A 25,427-nucleotide genomic window follows, 5' to 3' on the forward strand; every position below is an offset into this window, starting at 1 on the left:
AGACTTATCTGACAAATCTCCACACAAAAAGGATCAGTTCTTAATTTAGCTGCCTTCTAAAACAAAACTAAACACTGCTAAAAGACAGATAACAAAATCTAGAGTCTTTATAATGTATAATCACCAATGAGATAAATAAGTTATTTTTTTAAATTTATTTGTTTATTTTTGAGAAAGAGAGAGAGAGCACAAGCAGGGAGGGACAGAGAGAGAGAGGGAGACACAGAATCTGAAGCAGGCTCCAGGCTCTGAGCTGTCAGCACAAAGCCTGATGTGGGGTTCAAACTCATGAACCACGAGATCATGACCTGAGCCAAAGTCAGATGCTTAACTGAATGAGCCCACCCAAGCAACCCTAAATCAAAAGTTTTTGTTGTTTTTTTTTTAACACATGAAGTCACAGGAAAATGAGAGCCATTTCTCAAGGTCAAAGGAAGTAAAAAGCATAAAAATAAAAATAAAAACATAAGCCCAGAGAAAACTCCAATATTGAAATTAACATAGACACTGTATATTAGTTGTTGCAAATACAATCAATGACATAAGTGAAACCAAGATTAAAATAATTGATTTGGAATCTTAGCATTGATATAAGTGTAGAAAATAATTACACTAAAATTTTAGAAGGGAATACTACAATGTTTGAAATGAAAGTCATCAGATAGGCTTAACAGAAGATGAAAGAGGAAGGCAAATTGGTCAGTGAAACTGCAGACAGATTAATAGAAATTTCTCCAATTTGAATTACAGGGGAAATATTTTTTTTATAGTGGTTCCGATTTTTTTTTTTTTTCTCACTGCAGCAGCCCATATACTAAAACTCTAAGGATACAGAGATGATTAGCGTGGCCACAAGGATGACATGCAAAATCATGAACCCTTCCATATTATCAAAGAAGAAACGTAAATGAATAAAGAGACAAAGTAGTTCTGTGTTGACATTGAGGCAACATTAAGTGGTCTAACATGCATGTAACAGAAACCAAGAAGTAACTCTTTGTAAACAGATTGATGATTTTTACTACAGAAATTTAATGGAGAGTCCTTGCTTTGAAATTGCTTTTTAGGGGAAAAAATCTGGTTTGTCTTCATTTCTTATGGAAAAAAAAAATAATAATAAAATAAGAACAGCAACAAAACATTTGATTCATGGATTAAGTGGATTTGGAAGAATGGAAAGTAGTCACATAGACCTCTTCTTTCTGGGTAGCTTTTAACAAAGTATAAAACTTAAGAGAATCAAAATGGAAATGGCTTGGCTTCCTTTGAGAATATTTCTTTATTCATCATGACAACTCATAAGTTACCAAAACAAGTTTTATGGTGAGTGAAGGAACAGTTCTAACCTCTTTCAGAAAGAAATGCAATGTCTTTGCTTTGTTCTTTCTGTCATCTTTTGTATTATTAACAAAATTTGGTGACTGGTAAGATCCATGATTCATGAAAATCTGTTTTGAGAGTTCAATCTTTGTGTTAACACAGTTACTTACCTTAAACATGAATGATTATGAAAGTCTAATATGATTCATATGGTGATTAGCAGAAGAGAAATTAGAGGCTGAAGAAGTTAAAGATACATTTTGCAATTTCACATTTGGGATTGTTTTTTATTGAAGAGACCAACAACATAATATATAGTACTTCAACCAGAGTGAGCTTTAAGAGTTTATTTTCTAATATAAAATTTTAAAAAAAATTGGCTGTTGCAACATGTATTTCAAAGCTCTCTTTCCTCAATCATACCTGAATTGTCTTGCAGGTTTATACAACCTGACAGTCAGAATCCCGAAGGTAAATAATTTCTATTCCCAACAATGCATCTTACTTACATGTATTTCTTCTAAGGATATCAAAATAGTTTATGAACATAATGTTCACAGCATCCTTGAGAGGCAAACAAACTTGAGTATCATAATTAGAACTGAAATTCAAAGATATGCATTGCAGTTCTGTATTTAAAAAGCCATCCCAAAGGAATACAGTATTTACACACGGGAAAAAAATTATTGTGCTCTTTTTATTGTTTGGAGTTTTAAAAATCAGTTGCCAGGCAACTGGATTTTTTGTACATATAAATTGCTCTTATGATAGTTGCTTTTAAAAATCAATGATTATATTGATTACAGCTCTACTATGCAAATATCATCTGATATGCAGTTTTGTATATAAATAAATATAAATATAAATGTATATATTTCTCTTTGCTAATCACCATAGTAATAGTCATTGGGAGTTATAAATGAGCATTTTATTTCCAGTCATATAATTTTACATGTAAATTGAAAGACTGAGCAGAGTAAATGTGAGTATGAAATTTAATCTTTTCATTTGGAGAGTTGTTAAAGTTTTCTTTTCTTACTTGACATCAACTGTGAAGGTTGGCATTTCCCATTTTATAAACTAACATGAATATTAAGAAACCTAATAACTAAGGTGAACACATAGTTTAATATCGAAGCCAAGACAGTTTTTAGAGTAGAGTAGGTGCTATTAACATACACCTCAGAGTAACACACAGAAAACCAGGACAGAAACCAAATGTAAATTGGGGTATATGGTCATCCTACTATAGTACTCATAGTATAACTAATGTATTTTTGTTCTCAAAAAGAAGTCCTTAAAGTCACATTCATCTATCACCACAATTCTAAAGATTTTAAAAATTAGTCTTCTTCATTAGATTCATAGTGAGTTTTCACATCCAGTTAGTAATTGCTTATAAATTTTCCTGTTAGTCAACTAGACATGTATCTCATATACACTGCCAATTAATATATACAGGTAGCACTCATTCTATACCAGGCACTATTTTAAGTGCTTTATATTAATTAATTTAATCTTTACAGCAACCCAACACTTAAGTATTATTACTATATCATTTTCCAGATGAGCAAACTAAGGTATTGAGTGACTATTTGTTCAAGTTTCTACAAGACTAATCCAGAATTTGAGCCCAGGCTTCTTATTTGCCCCAAGGTCTTGCCTCTTCATTACCAGTAAAATACTTCCCCCTCCCATCTACCCATTCATCCATCAATGATACAGCAAGGGCTCTGACATTTTATTCTTCTCTAACAGGTTTTTTTTTTTTCAATTTTTTTTAAGATTTTATTTTTAAGTAATCTCTACACCAAACATGGGGCTCTAATTCACAACCTTGAGATCAAGAGTCACACACTTCACCAACTGAGCCACCCAGGCACCCCTCAATTTTGTTTTTAGAAATAATAGGCCATAATACAAGTTTCAATCCATGGCCTACAGCAGAAACATTTCATTTCATTAGAGTCAATGGCTATGTAACTATTTTAGTATACGGAAGGCAATTTAAGGTATGTTTTAAAAGTGTGTCTTCTAGAGTCTAACTTCCTGCTTTGATTCTTGCCTCTGCCACTTGTTAACTGCACACTTTTGGAAAAAAAAATCACTTCACATTTCTATGTATTGGTTTGTTTTTCTGTAAAACAGGCATATTCTCTCTACCTATCTCATTGTGTTGTAATATGGCTTAACTACATTAGTAAAACACTGAGAATAATGGTTAATAAACAAATAATTTTCAATAAATGTTAACTATTAGTATTAGAAAATATTTTTGAAGTTTAATTTAATGTGATTTTACAAATATTTAAACTATGTTTATTAGATGTTAGAGATACTAGGCACAAGCCATTTATAAAGATTTGTAAAATGTAATCCTTGTTTTAAAGGAAGTCATAGTTGTAGTATTAAATATCTAATGTTTTAGAATTAATGATTTTATAAATGTATAGTTTTTATTGCTAAGCCATCCAAAATGTCATTTTAATTGCCAATACCCAGATCCTAAACTGTCTAATAACTGTTGGTGAAAAATATTTTGCCAAATAAAATTATAAAATGTTTGCCAAAATTCTAAAATGGTGGGAAAGGGAGCTAACTTGCAATAATTTTGTTTCAAAAAAATCTTTGAAAATATACACAAGCACAAAAACCCAATTTTTGCTCAAGTCAAATTGTTTGACCACTGTTAAAATATTTTTATATAGTATTTTCCCTCATCGTTATAGTAGAGTCTGGATACAGGTATAGATAAAGATATTATATACATACACGTATATATACGTGTATGTATATAATATATATATATACACATATATATACACACACACACATATATGATATTCATATTAAACATACAGTTCTTTTATTCTGCTTGTATTTAATACTGCATCATGAAATTTACCTATTAAATATTAGAATGTTGTATAATATCTATCAAACTGACATATTGTAATTTATTTAATCTTGTCTAACTTTAAATTTTCCTTATTTGTATCTACGACAAATAAGGCCAGTGTTACAATACCCTCATTTTGCATAGAACCCTGGTAAATTTCATAAAATTTATTTCTAGACTGAAAGTAAGATTTAAATAGTTTTAAAATTACACTAGGTATATATTGCCAAAATAGTTTTTCCATATTGTGATTCCAATTTATAGTTTTTCTTAAGTGAACAAGGTGATTTTGAATTTGAGACACTTAAAATTTGGCACATACTATATATTCACAAATGATACAGAGAAATTAGAAAGCAAATGTGACAAAATATTAAAAATTATTGGATCTGACAAAGTTTTAATAGACCTTCATATATTCCTTGCAACTTTTCTGATAAAAGCCAACAAATATGCAAGAAAAACAACAGCATATATATACGCTGGTGTTAAAAATGTATGTACAAATGTCATATATGACAAAAATAGCACAAAATATGAAAGGTGCAAACAGAATTATACTACTGCAATTTCTGTAACAACTATTAAAAGTAATTCAAAGATACATAAATGAAAAGCCAACAAAGGAGTAAGAACTAATTATAAAATAATAACAATAATAATACTCAATACTAAAGGAGGCAAAAATGTATATATAAAGAAATAAAAAATGGAATAGGTTAACAGAAAGTATAGAGTAAAACGCCAGAGCTAAACCCAACGGTTTTAAAAAATAGATTAACTGTAAATAGATCTAATACTTCTGATTTAAGACAGAGATTTGGAGACCGGATACAAATACAGGAACCAATTGTATGTTTGCAAAAGAGAAGCACCTTAATTACTAACATAAATTAATTAATTAATTAATTAATTAATAAAAATTATAAAAGGAGAGGATGAAAGAACTTTACAGTGCAAAAGCAATCATGTGAAAGCTGATGTGGATATTACCATTAGGGAAAATTAACAAGGTGTATTTCGTTATCTTGAAAGGTTTAATTCATAAATAAGGTTGTGTGTACGGGGTGTCTGGGTGGCTCAGTAGGCTGAGTGCCTGACTCTTGATTTTGACTTAGGTCATGATCCCAGGGTTCTGGGATCAGGCCTCGCATGGGGCTCTGCACTGAGTGTGGAGTTTGCTTACGATTCTTTCTCCCTTTCCCTCTACCTCCCTCCTTCCTTCCCTCTCTCTCTCCCCCAATAAAAAAAAAGAAGTTTGTGTATGAATGTCTTTCAAATATACGAAATAAAAATGAAACAGAAAATTAAGATAAATCTGCAGTCACAGTGGGACAATTTTTCATCTCTGAGTAATTGATAGAACAACTAAAAGTCAACTGGTTATGGTATAGATCTAAACTACACTATGAACAAAACTCTTTTAAAGATCTCTACATCTAACACTTATGGAATACACATTTAAAATATATATATATATATATAGCCTATTCATCAAGATAGAACATATGGTGGGAAATGAAAACATATTACACTGCAGAAGATCAAACTTGTAAGAGTATAATCAAAGCATTAAATTAGAAATCAATAAATACAATATGAGGAAAACTAACATATTTCACAAAACATATAACAAGTAACACTAGAAAATACTGCCAATTGAAAAAAGATGAAAATACCATATGAACATTTGTGTGACTTAGCAAAAGCAATGTTCAGAAAGAAAAGCTTTAACATCTTGGAAGAGGGAAAAGGTTAAAATAATGATGGTCTGAAACCAATATTGATTGGTTTCAGTCCCAATATGTAAAGGGATTGAAAGTTACCATATCCAGTGTATCAACAAGAAAAAGGTACTCAAACTTAAACCATTTTATCATTTGACCCATGAGAACTAAAGTTGCAGAAGAAACCACAATTCTAAAATCTGAAGGCACAGGCACATCAAAAGAGCCACAGACAAGATATGCTTACCCAGAGCACAAGTTGCTTAAGCCATAAATTAGGAGAGAAATTTAAATGGTCATTTTGACACACTTCTGGAGCTTGAGTGTGTACTAGTTTGAATGAGAAACTCCTGGGAGCAGAAGTCTTTCACACTTTCACAGACTTTATCTCCAGGAATTCCACCAGGTCTCATGATAAAAATGTGAGAAAGATACCCACCAGACTCTGGCAGGGGAAGGAGAAAAATTATTATTGTAAACTTCTTCCAGAGTATTCTGAATAGCAAAGCATAGCCTTCAAGGGCATTGATTTTATTAGAGCCTCATCCCAGTGTGGAAGAGTAGTCCTTCCAATCCGTCCCCTTCTAGCATATTTTGTATCAGCAGGGTACTGGGTGGGTGGGAAGAAATCTATACCAATGGAAAAATAGTTTGAATGTCATAGTCTTGATGCACAGGACAACTAAGAGAATTATTTTAATCATAAAACTATAGAAAGCATTCCCTATTCCACACCTGACCACAACATAAAAATAGACCTCTGTATAAAAACAATGGTACCGAGCTGAAAGTGGTGCAACATGTAGTCTCTCTTAGGAGGAGTACTTACAAAAGCTCAAAGTTGAAGGAGAAGACACAAACAAGGACATTAAAGAAATGTGAAGCCTCTGAAACCTGCAATGACAGTAAATACTAAACAGTACTCAACTTCTATCCAGGTTAACATAAATCATCACACTGATGGCCTCCCATCTCAGTTTTTGTTACCTGATACATCATGTTCAGCATTCACTGAAAAATGAGACATTCCAAAAAGTGAGAAAACACAGTCTGAAGCGACAAAACAAGAAAAAGAATCAGATTCACCTATGACAAAGATTTTGGAATAATAAGACATGGAATTTGAAACAACTATGATTGGTATGTTAAGGATTTTAATGGAAAAAATAGGCAGCACATAAGAATAAACAGCATGCAAGCAGAGAGACAGAAACTCTAAAAAATAATCTAAAATATATGCTAGAAATCAAAACATTGTAACAGAAATGAATGTCTCTGATAGACTCATCTGTAGAATAGTTATGACCAAGGGAAGAATCAATGAGCTTGAAAATGTCAGTAAAACTTCTCTAACAAAATTGAAAAAATAAAAATAAAAATAATCCCAGAAAATCCAAGAACTGTGGAGCAATTTTAAAAGGCATTATATAAGTATATTTTGAATATCAGAAAGAGAAAAAAGTAACAGAAGACATATTTAAATTACTAATGGCCAAGAACTTCCCAAATGAATGAGATAGCCAACCACAGACCCAAAGAGCTCAGAGAACAACAGGATAAATAGCAATGAGAACAAAAACCTGTACCTAGAGATGTATTCAAATTGTAGAAAAACAAAAACAAAAGAATATCCCAAAAGAAGCCAGAGGAAAAATACACCTTTACCTTTAAAGGAAGAAGATAAGATTTACAGCAGACTGCTTATTAGAAAGTATACAAGGAAGGGGCGCCTGGGTGGCTCAGTCGGTTGGGCGTCCGACTTCGGCTCAGGTCATGATCTCACGGTCTGTGAGTTCGAGCCCCGCCTCGGGCTCTGGGCTGATGGCTCAGAGCCTGGAGCCTGCTTCCCATTCTGTGTCTCCCTCTCTCTCTCTGCCCCTCCCCCGTTCATGCTGTGTCTCCCTCTGTCTCAAAAATAAATAAAACGTTAAAAAAAATTTTAAAAAAAAATTAAAAAAAAAAAGAAAGTATACAAGGAAGAAGATACTGGAATGAAATATTTTAAAATACTGAAATTAAAAACACCAATCTAGAAATGTATAGAAGATAAAATTATCTTTCAAAAATGAGAAAAATAATCATTTTATCAGAAAAACTAAAAATGAGGGAATTCATGAATACCAGACCTGCTGCGGAAGAAGTATTAAAAGAAGTTCTTCAGGGGGGGAAAATGATGTAGGAAGAAATGAGGAAATGAAAGATATAAAGATTGGAAATGAATAACTGTCTTTATGTTCAGAGAACATGATTGCCTATTTAGACATACTAACACAGGATGAATAAACACAGTCCTACCATAGAAGCCAGCAATCATACTCCTATGTATTTACCTAACAGATTTAAAACTTATGTCCACACAAAATACTGTAGGTTAATAGTTATAGTAGTTTATTCATAACTGCAAAAAATGAAAACCACAAACATACTCTCAAATAGGTGAATGAATACACAAACTGTGGTACATCCACACAATAGAATATTGTTCATTAATAAAAAGAAAGGACCATTAAGATGCAAAAAGACATACTTGCATCTTTTTTTGTTTAAAAATTTTTTTTTAACGTTTATTGATTTTTGACACAGAGAGAGGCAGAGCATGAATGGGGGAGGGTCAGAGAGAGGGAGACACAGAATCTGAAACTGGCTCCAGGCTCTGAGCTGTCAGCGCCGGGCCCCACGCAGGGCTCGAACTCACGGACCATGAGATCATGACCTGAGCCGAAGTTGGACACTTAACCGACTGAGCCACCCAGGCGCCCCAAGACATACTTGAATCTTAAAGGTATATTCCTAAGCAAAATAAGTCAGTCTGAAAAATTTACATACTGGATGATTCTAATTACATGATATTCTGTTAAAAAAAACTGCAGAGATGATACAAATGTTCAGTGGTTGTAAGATGTTCAGAGAGAAGGGTCGATAGGGAAACATAGTTTTTTTTTTTTTTTCAGTCTAATAGAACTTTTTGTACGATGTGGTAATAGTATATACCTTATACTATATATTTGTAAAAATAATAATAACTTTACTGTGCAAAAAGTGAAGATTAATGTATACAAATTTTAAAATAATTTCACAGGTTGGGGAATCCTCTTATGGAATGAAAAATGTGCAAAAATAATCTAACTTAATTGTATTAAGCAACTTCACTAAAGGGGCGGGATAAAAATGCTCTGGAAATGAGAAGAGTCTGTAAGACTAAGGCATAAGCAAGTGTACATAAGTACTGTACTTTAGTTGATAAAGTTATTTCCCATGGAAATGCAAATTAAATTAATAATTCTAATAGTGCTATACTTGTATACCGGAGTTGAAAATTTAAGGAAATGTGTAATGGCTGGTAGAAGTCAGGTTTCTCACTTTTAGACAGATAATAGATAAATAAGCAAGGTGAAGAGGACAGAATGATCCATATAGTAAGAGATTAGGATTGGAGACAGAATAAACTCATGTGTAGCTCTGCATTGATACAAAGTTACATACAGAAATATTTATAGATATGTATATATACATAGGTATGGATATGCACAAATTTACTTACTGTAAACTGGGATGAAATACAGAAGAAATAACACCTCAGTAGTAACAAACATGCCTAGCATCCAGATCTTAAAGTCTAACTTTCCAATTTAAAAAAAACCATAAGGACTATTAATAAATGGCTGATTATAAGACTGATATAGGAAATGAATAAAATAAGCCTGAGAACTTGTAGCACAAGAAAGGAAGGGAATACTTTAAAAAAATTATGGACAGGGGTGCCTGTGTGGCTCAGTTGGTTGAGCATCCCACTCTTGGTTTCAGCTTGAGTCATGGTGTCATGGTTCACGGGTTCGAGTCCCGTGTCAGGCTCTGTGATGATAGTCTAGAGCCTACTTGGGATTCTCTCCCCCCCCCCCTTTCTCTGCTTCTCTGCATCTCTATCTCTCTCAAAATATATAAACATTATTTTTTAAATGTTAAAAAATTATGGATAAATATCAAAGCGCACAGGAGCCAACTAAAAGATCTCACAATGACCAACAATGAAACCCCTGAGAAACAAAATAAAATAGCATTGAATTAAAAGCATAAAATAAATATCCATGAGTCCATACTGATATAAATAAATGATTAAAATGAATAAATGGAGGACAGAAGCTAAATCTCCCATGCAGAAGAATTCCTAATAACTTATGTAGATATTCCTCCTTCAAGTAGGTCCAGCATAACTCTCCATTCCTTAAGTGTAAGATTCTCATGAGTCCATTCCAAAAAATGTATTATGTAAGGAGAGAAAAGAGAATAACTTCACAATGGAGAAGTCTAACTAACCTGACAAAAGCTAGGTGTTAAGCTAAGCTTAACATCAAGAGTGATAAGTCATGTTAGGATAGTGTGTATCCTTGATGTGATGATAATGGTACTTTAGCTCTATGGTCTTCCTTCCAAAAGACGTAATTCCCACCTAACTATGAGAAAGACATGAGACAAATCCATATATAGAGATAATATACAAAATACCTGATTAGTACTCCTAAAACCTGTCATGAACATCAAAAGCAAGAGAAGTCTATGAAAGGGGCACAACAAAGAAGAGACCAATGAAATATGGTACCTAAATTCAATGTAGTATCTAAATGGGATCCTGGAACATAAAAAGAACAGTTAAAAAATAAGTAAATTTTAATAAGGTTATGTGAGATATTAGAAAATATAGATATTAGTGTCTAACCTGGGTTCCTAGCACAGAACTCTTAAATTCTTTGGAATTTCCTAAGTGGTAAGACCATAAGGAGCATTTTTTTTAACCTCTTTGAATTTCCTGGGTGGTAGTGTCCTCTGTTCTGATGAGGTGATTTTCCATGGGCTCCTGAGTAGAGCTAGTCTGTAGAAAGAGAAAACCATGAATGGAAGCTTGGAATTTTCAGCCCCACCCCCATTCTCTACAGAGGGTACAGAGGATACAAATGGAGTTAATAATTTATCATGCTTCTGTGATGACGCCTCCATATGAATCTTAACATTATGGTGTTCAGAAAGTTTCCAGGTTGGAACATGAGGAGGTGCTGGGAGAGACACCTGGAGATAGCATGGAAGCTCTATGCTCTTTTCTACATACGTTGACCTATGTATCTTCTCCATCTGGATTTTTATCTGTATCCTTTTTCATGTCCTTTTATAATAAGCTGATTAAAAGTAACCTGTGTTCCTGAGTTGTGTGAGCCCTTCTAGAAAATAAATGGAGCCCAAGGAGAGAGTCCTGGGAGCCTCCAATCTATAGCCTGCAGGTCAGCTGCACAGTTAACAAGTTGGATTAGGATTGGCATTTGGAGGGTGGGAAGCAGCTTTGTGAGACTGAGCCCTTTATCTGGTGGGATCTGATGCAGTTTCTAGGTAGGCAGCATCAAAATTGAGTCACGCTGTAGGACACCCAGTGGTGGTGCAGAATTGCTTGAGATGGGGAGAAAAAACAAAAAACAAAACAAAAAAACTTCACACATCCCGTGTCAGAAGTGTTGTAAGTATGATAGTAGTGTGAGAGTAAAGATGAACCATGAGAGGAAAAGTGAGTTTTCTGAGTCAGATTAGTTAATGATAATATACAAATAAAAACATCAGTGACAGAAGGTTCCATTTTCAGAGGTGGAAAAATAACTGATTAAAATCAAATTAAGTAAGAGGAAAAAAACAATGAAGAATAGAAAACACTAAGACAGAAAATCAAAACATTATAGAGATAATACAAAAAAAAAAAAACCCTAACATTTGATATCTCTAAGAGTTGAGTGTGGGGGCTTTTAAATACAATTCACAACAAAATCAAGAAAAAACAATTCACCAATGTGAGGAATGATAAAGTAGACATTATAGATCCTCAACCTTATAATGATAAAATGTGATTATATGAACAACGTTTTGGCAAGTAAGGAGAAGAAATAAGGTGACAGAAAAATACAACTTACCAATGCTGACCCCCAAAAGAAACAGAAAATCCCAACAGTCATAAATGTCTAAAGAAACAATTAATATTTAAAATTTTCTCATATACTTCTTTTTCCTTGCATTATCCACTACCATTTCACTGACCCTATTGTCCTAATGATTTCTCTAAGCATCTAATATTTTGTAAATTTTATATTATTATTATATATATTGACTTATAATTCTTTCTTATAACTAAAGATACATTTAAACACTAAGTCAATGAGAAGTGGCAAGCAATAAATATTCTCCTGTAAAACAAATTACTTTTTCCATTCCCCCCCAAAGTTACTCTATTAGGACTTATTTCTTTCAGAGAAAAGGAAAAAGAAAAAAAAAAGTAATCCCCAAACTCTATGGAGTACTTAATATCACACTATTCTGGTAACATCTTTAGAGTGTAACAGAATCTTATTACCCTGTCATTCCAATACTAGTTAATTTTAGATTCACAGGATTTCCTTTGTAGATATTCCTAATAACAGATTTTCTTGTTTATAAAATTTCACTCTTTAAATTATCATTTTTATATTTTTAATTCAAGAATGTTCATCTTTCCCTGAGAACTCTTCTGTATTCTAAATTCTGTGTTCCATTTCAGTGGAAAAAAGTGATAATCCTGAAAAAAGACAAGATGTACTAAGTAAATATGGGACTGCTAAATAAGCTACCTCTCATATTATACAAGTACAGAAAAAGACACTCTCTGAAATGAAATTAAAAAAAAATAAAGATATGACTAGAGATGCTTGGTTATTGGTTGGAACCACTAAAAATCATTAATAATATATAAATATGCTACTTATGTTACCATAATATTATCTGTAAAAGCTCACGAAGATGAGACTCTCAAAAATTTAATGAAAAGTTTGATGCCTGTTCTCAGAAATACTTCTCTTGAATCTGACTATTAAAACAAATCTGTATTCTCCTCAGATGCATTGCATTATGACTGTCTGTAGCTGTGCCAAGAATCAACGTGGCTTCAGAAGGACAGGGATGCTGACAGGATTTAAAGGTAGAATAAAGTATAATTTTTTTTTCACTTTATGTCCTTCTTTAAGGAAAAATAAAACATTTGATTCTTCCAAAATAGCTATTATTTTTTCTTTCAGGCAGAAAGAAAACCAGGCAGAATAAACATCTCATTTGAAATAGCTCTTGGTATATTAACCTTTTCCCCCTGCATCACACCTACAAAATGTTTTATTTCAAATGAGATGGGAGCTTGGGAACAAACTGTAACTAAAAACATACTAATTGGCACTGATGGCTAAAATTATTAGTAAAACTATCTTATTTTAGTCTTTACCACAGTACTATTCGGTATTTTTTTTTCATTTTCTACATTTCAAGAAGTAAAGTAACAGTGATTTTACATAACCTGTCTTCCCAGGTTTATAAGGAATTAATGAGGACTTTGAATCCAATATTGTCTTTCTCTAAAACATGCCTTCTTTACCTCTAAATTCATGTTGCTTCTCTATTTCTAAGTGAAAAGTCTAGTTCTTCCTTTCTGTATACGTACATTGCTTTAAAAAATGTTTTAAAAATATGTGCACTGTCTGGTAAAATGAGGGACAGCAAAGCTTAGTTTGAACCACCAGAGATTTTTGGAAATGCTAAGAAAAAAAAAAGTAGACAATAAACACAAACTGTGAAATGTCCTAAGATGACTACAAGTTCTCCTTGTCACTCAGAATGTGGCTGAACTGAAATTCTTAGTAACTAAAAAGGGGGTTTAGTGTCCTAAACAGTAGATGACCAGTGGCCAGAGCACTGGTAGTTGTAAAAAAGAAAAAAAATAGAAGAATACGTGACTCTATAGAGATTTTCAAAAGTACCACACAATTAGCAAGTATTTCAACTTAAATGACAAAAACAAATGAAATATTTTATTCGTCCCTCTGTTCTTACAAAAGAATTCCTCTCTCTCCCTTCCTCATGGCAAGTTCCTTTATCCACTGATGAGCTGGTGTGGAGAAAAGGGAAACCCAATGAAAGTCAAACAGAAGTTGAATGCCATATTTACATAATGAAAATTACCGTAACAGACTCTTATTGTACATTTTCCTAAACTCCATGTGCTCTACTGCTTTCCATCCTATTTCCACTCTACTGCTCCATGACTGCAAACTCTGAGTTTCCCCTCCCCCTTTTTAAACCTTGATCTCCAGAAAGAGGATTTTAGGGGTAGAAGAGAGTCCCTTCAATACCAACTGACTACAGACCTCAGTTATTCTAAACAGAATATTAAATCTGATATGAAGTATTGTAAAAGGAAATGAAATTTATTTAGAAAACATCCAATTGCTATTTCATTTAATGTATCTGAATCATTTAAAAACTGTCCATAAATGATCTAAATAACCCAGAAAATGCCCAAATGATTATTAGAAGAATAATTTTAATTTTGAAAATGTAGTGAAATAGTACATAGGAAATATTAGGATTAAATTCTGATATTTGCCCCTAAACAAAAGTCTGTTTATGGCATTTACATGGTTAACAGAAAACAGCAATTAAAAAAAAAAAAAAAGCGAAAGTACAGAGAAAGCAGACTGGCTTCAAGGTGGTTGTAGGCTACTGACTCAGACTGACCTTAATAAGACACCCAGGGAGCAGTTCACCTACTGATAACGAAAATGAAATCTGCACTTAGTAAGGCTGGCAGCTACCCCCTCACTTCGAGCTTTAACAAGTCAATTGACATACATGTGACCCACACTACGAAGAGGAGAGTCTGACTTCACAGAGGGATATCCTGTCTAGAAAAACTGCTAGAAGAGACAGCAGTCAAGTAGCCAACATACTTACTATTTAAAGGAGATTTAGACAGTCTACTGAACCCATGAATATATATTACAACAGCTCATTATTCACATTTCAAATTATCTATGAGGGAATGTCTTTACAGCTCTGATGAAACTTTCAGCTACTTTTCATTTCTGAAAGTTCTGAAAGTAACTTTGGGATGAAATAGAACTACTTTAAAAAAACAATTAAAAGCCTAGGTATAAGGGAAATAATTCATATGAAGTCACTTCTTCTAAATGACTACATTTTTGCAAGATATTTCTGGGAACAGTTAAGAAAGGATTACAGCTTGAACATGAACTTAATCTGATCCTAGCACAGAAAAACTGCTTTCTTAATTTCTTTTCCAACCTGAAAAACTCTTTATTCTAAAGGAAATCAAAGTGGGCCAGATTTTCTTTTTTATAGTTCTATCATTTTAGTAATCACGAAAAATGCTTCTACAGCAATGTTTTTGAAGTAACCTAAAGGTCATTTTAAACAAAATGCCATAATTCAAGTGGTTTTGAAGCAAAGTAACTTATACACACAAACATACAGCTTATTTCTAAGTCCTTCATTTCTTCAGTTGTTAAATAAATTGAGAAAAGCAGCTCAGATTCCTTGTTCCAAAGTATGCTACCACAAACTTTAAGTCTCAGAAGGTAACAACACAAAAAAAATCAATTTCTGAAAACATGTCCTCTTAAAAAAATTTAAATACAGGATATAGAAATCTTTTATATTGAATTTTCCTTAGTTGAATAAATTAAAATCATTTATGTTTTGTGTAACAGCTTTACTGAGGTTTAATTGACATGCAATACTGCTATTTTTCAAATCTGTAGTTTGATAGGTTTTGACATATATGAAACCTTCATCACAATCAAGATAATGAATCACCACCAAAAGTTTCTTTGTACCCTTTGTAATCTCTTACTCTGTTCTTTACCCCTTTCAACTAACAGCCTCCCAGTACTTACACACCTAATCCTCAGGCAATCATGATCTGCTTTCTTTCATTATACATTAGTTTTTATTTTCTAGTACTTTATTTAAATAGAATCAAGTAAGTACTCTTTGTGTGGGGGTGGGGGGTAGAGTCTGGCTTATTTCATTCAGCATTTAACTGCTGAGCAGTACTCAATTGCATGGCTAATAAGACAGTTTGTATATCCATTCACCTGGTAAGAGATATTTGGGTTGTTTCTTATTTTCGACTCTTAAAAATAAGTCTGCATTTATGTACAAGTCTTTGTATAGGCTATATACTTTTGTTTCTTTGGGATAAATACCTAAAAGTGAAATGGCTGAGTCAAACAGAAGGTATATATTTAACTACTTAAGAAATTTCTAAACTGTTTTCCAAGGTATTTGTACCATTTTACACTCCTCAGCAGTGTATGATAAACTTCCACTTGGTCAGTATCTTTACAAATACTTGGTATGCTTAATATTTTTTTTAAATTTTACCCATTCTTATAAGTGAGGTGGTATCTCTTATACGTGAGGTTCAATTTGCATTTCCCTACTGAACAATCATGTTAAATATATTTTCATGTGTTTGTCATTCACATATCTTCTTCAGTCAAGTGCCTGTTCAAATTTTGTGCCCATTTTTAATTTTATTTTTTTCCAGCTTTATTGAAATATAATTGACATGAGATTGTGGAAGTTTAAAGTGTTCAATGTGATGATTTGATACGCACATACATTACTGCAAAATACCACAATAAGTGTTAGTTAACAGTCTTCACCTCACATAATTATGATTTCGTTTTTGTTGTTCTGGTGAGAACATTAAAAAGTTCTGTTCTTGGGGTGCCTGGGTGGCTCAGTCAGTTAAGCGTCTGACCCGCCCTCCCTCCCTCCCTCCCTCTCCCTCTCTCTGTCTCTCTGTCTCTCTGTGTGTCTCTCTCTCTCAATAAATAAACTAAAAAAAGAAGTTCTCTCTCATAGCAACTATCAACTATATAATACAAAATTGTTAACTATGGCTTCCATGTGTACCTTAGCCCCTGGTACTTACTCATTATAAAACTATAAATTTGTATTCTTTACCAACATTTCCCCATTCCTTCTATACCTCATCTCCTGGCAACTACTCTGTTTCTAAGAGTTTTTGATTCCACACAAAAATGAGATCATACAGTATTTGTCTTTCTCTGTCTGACTTACTTCACTTAGTATATAATGATAATGCCTTATGGGTCCATGAATGCTGTTGCAAATAGCAGGGTTTCCTTTTTATGGCTGAATAATATCCACTGTGTGTGTGTGTATCACATTCTATTTATCTATTCATCTGTCAATGCACATTTAAGATGCTTCCATATCTTGTTTGCCTACTTTTTAAAACTGCATAGTTTGTTTTCAAATTACTGAGTTTTAAGGGTATTTTATATATAAATCCTAGATAGAAGTCCTTTATCAGATATGTGATTTGTCATTATTTTCTTCCAGTCATTAGCTTGTCTTTTTATTCTCTTAAAATGTCTTTCAACGAGAAGTTTCTTGATTTTTATAAAGTCTAATTTATAATGTTTTTTAGTGAATTGTACTTTTGGTGTTATATGCAAAGAAATTTCACTTAGCCCAAGGTCACAAAGATTTTTTTTCTTTATGTTTTCTTCTAGAATTTTACAGTTTTAAGTTTCACATTTAGATCTATGACCCATTTTTGAGTTGAATACTTTGAAGTATGATTCACAGTTTATTTTTTGCATGCAGGTATCTCATTTTTCTAAATCCATATACTGAAGACTATCCTTTCTCCACTGAATTACTGCTGTAGTTTGGTTGAATATCAATTGGCCATATGTGTGTGGGCGTATTTTTGGACTCTTGTATTTTGTTTACTCTATTTGTATATTCTTAATTGTCTTAACTTCTGTGGCATTATAATTTTAAAATTAGGTGATTCAATACCTCCAAACTAGTTATCTTTCAAAATTGTTTTGGCTATTCTAGTTCATTTGCATTTCTGTGTGAATTATAAAATCAGTTTGCCAATTATACAAAAAAAAAAAGAAAAGAAGAAGAAGAAGAAGAAGAAGAAGAAGAAGAAGAAGAAGCAGCAGCAGCTGCCTGCCAAAATTGTGACTGGAATTCCACTGAATCTATACATAAATCTGGGGAGCAACATCATAATAATATGGAGCCTCTAACCCTCCATTTATTTAGGTCTTCTTTAATGTCTCTTAGCAATATTTGTAGTTTTGGTGCATAGAGGTTTCACATTTTTTATTCAAGTCATACCTATTTCACATTTTTAAAATTATTGTAAATTGTATTATTTTTAATTTCAAATTATTTGTTGCTAGAATATAGAAATAATTTTTTTTGCATTGATCTTGTATCCTGTTAGTTTTAACAGTTTTTTGTTTTGTTTTTTTTACGTAAGATTTTGTGTGCACAGAATGATGCTGGCTACAAATAAGGACAGGTTTACTTCTTCCTTTTCAATCTGTCCTTAAACTTGAAAAAATTAAAGACTGAAAAGATTTAGTGTAGGAGATGCTTAAGAAACGTGTATTATTCTCTCTCTCTCTCTCTCTCTCTCTCTCTCTCTCATACACACACACACACACACACGCACGCATACACACACACATGCACACACAGGCGCGCGCACACACACACACACACACACACACACACACACACACACGTATATATACTGCTATGGACTGAAATTCAAATGTTGAAGCCTAAACCCCTAGTGTGATGATTTTGGAGATGGGACCTTTAGGTGAGGTCATGAGGGGTAGGGCCCTCATGATGGGATTAGTACATTTGAAAAGACTAGAGAGCTTGTTTCTCTCTTTGCTATATGAGAACACAGTAAGTAGGCGGTTGACCACAAGCTAGACAGAGAGCTCTCACCTGACCATCCTGGCACCTGATCTTAGACTTTCCAGCCTTTAGAACTGTGAGAAATCAATTTCTGTTGCTTAAGCTACACAAACATTTAGTCCATTTGCAAAAGGGATAGTTTTACACACACACGGCCTGATTAGATTAACACACATACACATGTGTGTAAAACTATCCCTTTTGCAAATGGATTAAATGTTTGTGTTCCCCTGAAATTCCTATATTGAAACCTTTTTTGGCATTCCCTAACTAATTCCAACAATGTGGGGGGGGGGGGGGTGTTCTCCATACACATTACAAAGCATTTCTCAGGCACTAGCTGGATGTCTGCGAATTTAACTCAATTCTGACACTATGTATCTGGAGATAGCATCAGATTCCACAGGGCTCCTCTGACAAGCCTACCTCCTAACCCCCACTTCAGATGCCAGTCTCAAGGCCCAGGCTGTTATCTATGCTTCTGACCAACCTGCTACAAACTGGAGGTTCTAACCACCTTTTGCTTAGGTTCTTTTAATTTGCCTGAGCAGCTCACAGAACTCAGGGAGACACATTTACCAGCTGATTAGAGAATATGATAAAGGATATGAATCAACAGCCAGATGAAGAGATACATATGATATGCTGAAGCCCTAAGTATGAATAAAGAACAGATATATCTGAGAAATATACATTTCAAGGACCAAATTATAATTTATATAAATACAATAATCTGAATGTCCAAATATATCTTTCTTACAAATCATTACATCATAGAATATAATTCCCAATGTTCTGATATTGGGAGGTGGAGCCTTTGGGAGGTGATTACATCATGAAGGGAAAGTCCTCATGAACAGGATCAGCGCCCTTATAAAGAGACCCAGAGTGCTCCCTCATGCCTCCAAGATGTGAGGACACAGGGAAGAGACAGATGTTGAAGAAGCAGGAAATAAGTTCTCATGGGACACTGCATCTCCTGGGGCTTTGATCTTCCCAGCCTCCAGAACTTTGTGGAATGAATTTCTGTTGTTTATAAGCCACCCAGTCCTTGGCATTTTGTTATAGCAATGTAAATGGACCAAGACATCCTCCTACTTATCTCAAAATAGCACCCTGAAATTTGAGACATTATGATCTAGTGTAATCAAGGAAGTACACTTCCAGGCTAAACAGAGCTGTTTCAGTATACTAAGAAGGTTAATATGATAATTAACAACTGGAGCTATACCAAATCATCAACTTTTGTTTGGTGATTGTCACAATCAAGCACACAGTATATAATTTCCAAAATCTTGGTAATTTCAGACTTATAGTTACCTCTTTAGCAAAGGAGTACTGACAGGATCCTACAACTGATCTCTAAAAAAACTTTCATATTCTATTCAAAAGTATCAAAATATAAACATACACATACTGAATGATTAATTCTAAACACCAAATACAATATAATCAAATGCAGTTTAGAACAATTCTAAATAAAAAGTATTCAGAATTTACAGTATACATGTCATTTAAAGCTGTATTTTAAAACTAACTAGGCTCATAAAACATAACCATTCAGTAATACAACTCCCTTCTGCATTTTTGATAAATTATGTCCATAACAGAGGTAATTGTGGGAAAAAGAACATGATTTACATTTGTAAATCAACCCCAGCTATATTGTGAAAGGGAATTTAAGCCAGAAAATATTTCTTCTGTCAGTACTTCCATTTCACTTCCATGTTTATTTAGCTGAAGAAACACATACATACATACATACATACATACATACACACACACACACACACACACAAAGTTGAAATGGGGATCTTATTATTTCATGTGTTAACTCTTATTAATAAGTACTTAAAATAAAAATCCTGATTTATCATATTAATAATTATTAACAATTAAGGTTAAATTTAACCCTCAATTTAATTATTGTCACCATTCCAAATTTTCAGTCATTTAATAATTGCTTTTATTAAAGCACTATTCTAACTTTAAAGCTTATCAATTTTATTATTGTTTGAAAATTAATATGTTTCCAAACTGAATGAATGAACCCAGAAAATGAAAAAGCAAGAGAATACATTGTAAACACATTTTTGTCAATACCAATATTATCAATTCCTTTAGATTTCTAAGAAACGTAGATTCCTAATTGAGGAATTCAGTTAGAGATACTGGCCCAAGAGAATTCTACTCCTAACTACCAAAGAAATACACTATGACATTATTGTTCATTTAAATAGTCTCTAAACAAATAAAAATCTACTTTTATTATATACTTTCCTAAACAACGGATTAATTTAATTAAATTATACTTAATCCTCTAAAATTGATCCTAATGAATAATTTAAAAAATAAAAATCACTCCATTTGTAAAATTCATTTTCTAGATAGATTTTTGACTCATGCTTTTCTCTACTTATAGGGGATATGTCATGACTAATAATGTACATTGTTAAGATGTCAAATTTTGTTCAAAATGTAATTGAACTCACACAAATGTATAGTATAATGAGATTTTTTTCAAGAGCACTCTAACTACAGGATAGAAAATCACAGATTGGCATGGGAAGAGACTAGAGTTAAGAGGCTGTTATAGTAAATTAGGTAAGAGATGAACAAAAGAAAAGAAAGGGAAGACACAGCACTTTTAATTATCTATAAGTATTTCTATATGACTTGTGATTTATTTATTTTGGTTAAAAAACAGTGAAACATTAAGCATGTAACTGGTTTTCTGACTTGAGCACTGCAGAATAAATTAGTGGTAATGATGGATTCTGAAACCAGACTGCCTTGGTGTATGAGTCAAGGATGACTACTTACCAGATGTGTGACTTTGATCTAATGTTACCTGTACATCAATTCTGTCATTTGGAAATGGAGTATAATAACTGCACCTATTTCAAAAATTAAAGGATTAAATATGCTAATGTGTTTATAGCCCTTTATGTTCACATGTTCACAAACTGTTAGCTATTGTGGTACACTGTTCACTGCAACCGGAAGAACAGATTTTAATAACACCTGTCTATAATTTTGCTTGTAAATATGCATTGGGGATGCCTCTAAGATATCCCAGTGGGTATGTTCTAAAGGCAGTTGCATGTGCTACTTTATATTCCTGAAGTGGGATCTTAATTAGAGTTTGAGTTATGAAATCAACAGTAAGGAGATAGTAATAACTATAGTCATAGAAGTGTAAGAATATTTTTATAAAATATATGAAAGGTAAGGGGGGAAAGAAGGAAGCTTGGGTCAGAACATCAAGTAAAACAAAAATATAAGTGAAAGATGAAGACAGTGGTCATGTTAAGTATAATGTAGCAAGCCAAAGAGTGATACTAAAGGATGAGAAACTTGTGAAACATGGTGAAATCATAATTTAAAATGTTGGGAAAAGCCTGTAAAAGGTGAGGAGAAATAGGTATTGAACTTGTTTGAAAATTAAGAAAATGAAAACTTTGGTGACTTTGGGAAGAGCAGCTTGTATCAGGTAGGGGTGTGGGATAGAAGGCAGATAGATTTAGGTTGAGAAATGTATGGAAAATGAGAAAACCAAGACTCCAAGTCTAGGTAATTCCTTTTGAGAAGTTTTGATAAGCAAAATTAGTGTGGAAGCAGGAATGGGAGTAATGGAAAGAGATGATTTTTTTCTATGTTTAATATATTTTAAAGATTTAACAGGTTTGTATACCTTTTTTTAATGGGGATAATATATATGGCTTATAAAGAGGTGGAAGATGAATACACAGAAAGAAGAAAGAGGAGTGGAGAAAAATCTTTAAAGATGGAAGAGTTCTGCACAAAGCACAAATAAAAAGGTCAGTCTTAGGCAAAAAACAGACTACATCTGCTGTAACTGGAAGAGAAGAAAAGGATCATTATGAATCAGTGTCAAGTGAGTTCAAATCTGGAGTCTTCTGCTTTCCCTGTGAGAGGGAGGGAAGGAAGGAAGGAAGGAAGGAAGGAAGGAAGGAAGGAAGGAAGGAGTGAAGGAAGGAAGGAAGGAAGGAAGGAAGGAAGGAAGGAGTGAAGGAAGGAAGGACACTTAGAATGAGGTCTAAGAAGTAGAATTGAAGGTTTGAGGTTTCAAATTGAGAATTTGAAGGTTTGGGAAAGACATGGCATTTTTATATCAAGAAAAACAATAATCTGTTCCAGTGATGGAACTTTACTTGGAACATGCCTTTCTTGCTTATAAATGACCTGGGACATTTGGTCACAAATGTCAGCATCTTCTAGGCAAACTAATTAATAATGGCCATGTCTCTGAATAAAAAGGTCACAAAGGAGCCTTTCTCTAAACAGAATAATACCAAGGGGATCTATTTCCTCCACTGACAGATGGATGAACCCAGGCTTAGGAACTGGCTGCTTGCGCCTTGGATGAGTAGCAGGGATTTCAGCACTTCAGTCTCCTCCTTGCCCCAACAGCTGGCTATCATTGTGCACTGATCAAACCGCACAATAAAAATCCTCAATGGTCTCCATACTTCATTTTCTCTAGCTGGCTAAACAGTCTCAGTTTCTAGAACCAGGCTTCAGCCTAGGTGACAATTTACTCTCTTGACTGACTCATTTTTTATCCAGGTGGTTTTCTGTCAAAATCAATCTATTTTACTGGTCATCTGGTCACCAACTTCAATCTATTTTATGTGATAAATAATTCCTGGAATGAAGAGGTAGATTTCATGTTAACATAAGATTTTTCACTACTGACAGGAAACCAGTGTTAAAGATTTTCAATATGTCATCTACCTTGTAATATAGCTAATAAAACAGTGCTTGGCATAATATATTTAATCATAGTTTAGTGGCTGACAGTTTTTGGTATCAACTTTAGATTCTTATTTCTCAGGGATACTCTCTCAATATTTCTTAATATTAGCCTTCATTTTTTTTAAAGGAATGATGAAAGGTTAGGTCTTCTAGCATAACTTGTGGATAAACTGTCATTTCACATCTCTTCCTTTACTTTTATATACTCCTCAATGCGTACACCATAATGTATAAAAAATAATAAATTTGTAGTCCAATTTCCTTTGCTAGTCTTCACTAAATGTTAATGTATTCTTATTTTCTTTCTTTAGTAATTTTTGTATTTAAGAGGTCTTATTTTGATTTTGATTTTGGCAATAAGGTATGAAGGTAGGAGAAAAATATGTTATCTTTAAATACAATAAATCTACTAAAAATACTGAAAACAACTTTCAAAGGACATACTTTTTAAAGAACGTTAGAGGAATTTTTTTTTTGGCCAAATTGAAAAATGCCATAAAGGACAATGTTAAATAAGTAAGTATACTTATAAGTAAATACAAATTTAAGGGGTTTCAACATATACTGATGCTGATGGACTTTGGGGATGATTTTAGGCATATTCAAGGTGAGAGACACTAGAAGCTGTGAGAAACAGAAGATTTAGAGCAATTCAAGATTTTGGGAAACATGAAATATTTGGCTAATGATGGGATAATCAAGAAATTCACTGGAATACTTAACAATGCAGTGAGTGCAGAGTGGGCCATGAGAGGCTTAGGAGAAGGCATTTTCCTGAACAGAATTCTCTTAGAGCTTAAATATGGTCCACTTTATTTCATAAGGCCAGGAACATCCTTTACTTTATTAAAGAAGGAATGGAAATTGGCTTTAAGATTATTCCTAATAGGTTCTGTGTCCAGAATATGGGCAAATTGAGTTCAAAGTTCAGCAGATTTAGGAAGGCATGAGAAGGAAAGTAAGCAGCAGGGATGTTAGCTAGTAAATTAAGGAAAATAATCAAATTTGTAGGCACTGTTTTCTTTCTTTAATGTTTCTTTGTTGTTTTGTTGGAGCCTGTAGCCTGCCTGCTTTGACTTCTGTGTCTCTTTCTCTGCCCCGCTTCCACCCTTACTCACACTGTCTCAGTCTCTGTTTCTCAAAAATAAATAAACATTAAAAAAAGGGGGGGTGCCTGGGTGGCTCAGTCAGTTAAGCATCTGACTTCGGCTCAGGTCATGATCTCACAGTTGGTGAGTTCGAGCCCCACTTCGGGCTCTGTGCTGACAGCTCAGAGCCTGGAGCCTGCTTAGGATTCTGTGTCTCCCTCTCTCTCTGCCCCTTCCCTGCTCATGCTCTGTCTCTCTCTGTCTCAAAAATAAATAAAACATTTTTTTTTTAATTTAAAAAAACTTTAGGAAAAAACCGTTTGTTTTTTTTTTAAGAAAGTGAAAATACAAGCCATGGAACAGAAGAAAATATTTGTAAACCATAAAAGACTTTTATAAAAACTGACTTCTATCTAGGATTTAAAAACACAATACCCCTACAACTGAAAAATAAAAAGGAAATCTAATTTAAAATAGGCAAAAAATATGAATAGACATTTCTCTAAAGATGATATATGAAGAGACAACAACCATGTGAAATACACTTAATATCTGTCATCAGGGAAATACAAGTGAGACAAGAAAGATACACCACTTCCCACCCAGTAGGGTAACTATAACCAAAAAGGCAAGAACAAGTATTAATGATGATGTGTGGAAATTGAGACTCTCATACAATGTTGGTGGGGATATATGATTGTGTAGCCACTTTACAAACAATTTGACAGTTTCTTAAGATGTTAAACAGAATTTACATATTAACCAACAAACTCACTCTGTGAAATAAATTAAAACATATATCCACACAGGGGCGCCTGGGTGGCTCAGTTGGTTAAGCATATGACTTCGGCTCAGGTCATGCATAATCACACAATCAGTGATTTGAGCCGCTAGGGCTCTGTGCTGACAGCTCAGAGCCTGGAACCTGCTTCAGATTCTCTGTCTCCCTCTCTCTCTGCCCCTCCCCTGCTCATGCTCACTCTCTCTCTCTCAAAAAAT

The 25,427-nt window shown here is 33.5% G+C and overlaps 1 non-coding gene across 1 annotated transcript; it reads left to right on the forward strand.

The window, feature by feature from the left end:
- Positions 1–790: 790 nt before the first annotated feature.
- LOC122218827 lies at positions 791–892 on the forward strand. The gene has a single exon (XR_006202140.1). It is a non-coding gene; the product is annotated as a U6 spliceosomal RNA (small nuclear RNA).
- Positions 893–25,427: the final 24,535 nt, after the last annotated feature.

This window comes from Panthera leo, chromosome B1, assembly GCF_018350215.1.
Source record: "Panthera leo isolate Ple1 chromosome B1, P.leo_Ple1_pat1.1, whole genome shotgun sequence".
Classification (NCBI taxonomy): domain Eukaryota; kingdom Metazoa; phylum Chordata; class Mammalia; order Carnivora; family Felidae; genus Panthera; species Panthera leo.